At 38.6% G+C, this 2,409-nt stretch overlaps 1 pseudogene; it reads right to left on the bottom strand.

The window, feature by feature from the left end:
• Positions 1-2,409, bottom strand: part of LOC122061029 — a 26,633-nt pseudogene that overhangs the window by 14,877 nt on the left and 9,347 nt on the right.

Below are 2,409 nucleotides of genomic sequence, written 5' to 3'. Positions count from 1 at the left end.
TGGGGGGGGTTTTTGTTTTGAAGAGGGGGTAATTTTAATCTATACTGATACCATGGACCTACCCATAGCTTGCCAACTAGAATTTTTGTATTCAACTTGGGCCACTTAACAATGGAGTCAACTCAGGGAGTCATGTAAGAAGGGGTTTTTATTTTATTCTGGGGTATTATTTTCTATTCCTTTCGGTTATGTGGTGGCAGTGTCATAGTTTTCAAGCTTAGAAAATGCATGGAGGGTAGGGCGTTCAAATCACCATAGGACTTAGTTGATTTATGCTATAAATATTATATTTTGTCAAATTTAAAGCAACGCAATAAGTGCTGTAATGGTAAGCGAACTAATTTATTTATAGAATACCTAAGTTCGACTTGTACTAGCGTTCAAGCTTTTTATGAAATTCTCACTTTTCAACTCACTGACACAGTTTCAACTCAGTTGACTTGACTAGAGTCACAGGAATCACCCATGTCTCTGGGTTGACTTGGCCGAGTCTTACACACCAGAATTCACCACAGTGACTCAACTTGAGCCGACACGGCCGAGATACCAAATTGACTCCTGAGTAGGAATGCTATGGAGCTATCAAGGATTACAATATGTAATGACATGGATGTAGAAATAATTTTTTTACTTAATATAACCCTCCAGAAAATCCTCATCTAATCAATTTTGGGACAAGACTATAAATTCAATATTTACAGAAATATTTAAGCGAATATATGGCAAGAAAAATAACTCTTACAAGATCTACCCGCCTTAAGCTCAACAAAAAGACAAAAAGCCATATAAGGAACATGAAACACAGAGTGGAGAACATGTCTACCTTCTACCAGATAAAAGATTCTCTTTCCTGATAGTTGCCTCCTCCAATTCCAGTTCCTCATCAAGCATGAAAGTACCATGTTCCCCAGCAAATCCAGAAGGATCACTAGCAGAATCAATTGACAGGCCATCCAGATTCTGTGTACTCAAATCTGATAGCACCTCCATGCTTTGGTGTGCATGATCAGAAAAGCTGGGAGGGCCTGCACATCCTTGAAAACATTCGGAGAAAACACAGCAATCACTGTCAGCACTCTTGATATCTGAGATGCCATTAGCCAAATCCTTGTCTGACATACAGTTATGACTGGTGCCAGCGTCAGAAAATGTGTTCTCTGAAGTTGACTCGCAAGTAAATTCTCTATTTGAGTCCCTATTTTCTCCAACCAATTCTCGTGCTTCACCAAATGACAACAACTTCTCAGTGTCACATTCCGGAAAACTCTCCCCTACATCTGAAGTATCTTTCTTTGAAGGTGAATATTGCCTCAAGCTTTCATCCCTCGGTGGAAATTCCAAGGTCTCTTCACAAGTTCCATGTTTATTTCCATAACTATTACCTTCATTTAACTTACTATTCTTCACGGAAACGGTAGTCTTCTCATCAACTTCACCATGCTGTGCCTGAAGTTTTGATGGTCGTGTATTTCTACAAAGCCACTTTGACCAGTCATCATGTTTCAGTATCTTGTCTCCCTATTCAAATACAACACCTCATGAGGAGAGGGAAGCACATGATAACTAGTAGAAAAGTAAAACAATTGGAAGATAGCTGCACTTGATGGCAAGGATAGAATTGTGTAAACTCATAAAATCTGCATGCAGAGGCCATGGTGAGATAGTTTATTCATTAAATAGATCAGAAAAACAAGTAGAACTATGAAAATTTTACCCTATTGAATTGGTCATCCATTAAGGAGAGCAAGTAGGGATCCTTTCGCAAATTTTCATCACTGCAAGCAAAAAAGGTAACAAATTTGGGGGTTAAAGGGATTGCATCTGCAAGCTAAACCAACAAACTACAGCATAACATTAATCCTACCAGTAACGGGGGAAAAAAAGATGAAGCTATATGAATCATCCAAATTAAATAGTGTCAACATAGAATGTGTACTTCTACAGAAAGCTAGGAAGAAATAAATAAACAGAATTCCAATTTCAAAGGTAAAAAAGACACAGTTATGGTGCAGCAGTAGACGGTATGGGTAAGGCCTCACCTGAATAATACTCAACTTGTTTTACTATGTTAGTCCTCAGAGCTTGTGCCTCAGGTGCTGGAATGGGAAACCCGGGATGCGGGGGATGTGCAATAAAACAAGGTGGGGAACCCCTAATTGAATCTGGCGGTGCAGCAGGAAGATAGTACATAGGAGCAGCTGTATCACAGATGCAAACAATTTGAGCCAGAAAATTAGGAAATAAAAATAGATTGCAAAGGAGAGCAGGGAAGAGAGAAAGGAGCAAGGAAAGAGGAGGCAGAGAAGATGTGATAAAAAAAGATGTTTAAACCCATACATCGCATGGAAGAATTGTCCCATTTTTTTGCACAATGATTTAAATTACTTTTTTTTTTTTTTTTTTTTTTTT

This window comes from Macadamia integrifolia, chromosome 14 (genome assembly GCF_013358625.1).
Source record: "Macadamia integrifolia cultivar HAES 741 chromosome 14, SCU_Mint_v3, whole genome shotgun sequence".
NCBI classification, from domain to species: Eukaryota; Viridiplantae; Streptophyta; class Magnoliopsida; order Proteales; family Proteaceae; genus Macadamia; species Macadamia integrifolia.
This window is presented reverse-complemented; position numbering and strand designations above follow the sequence as displayed.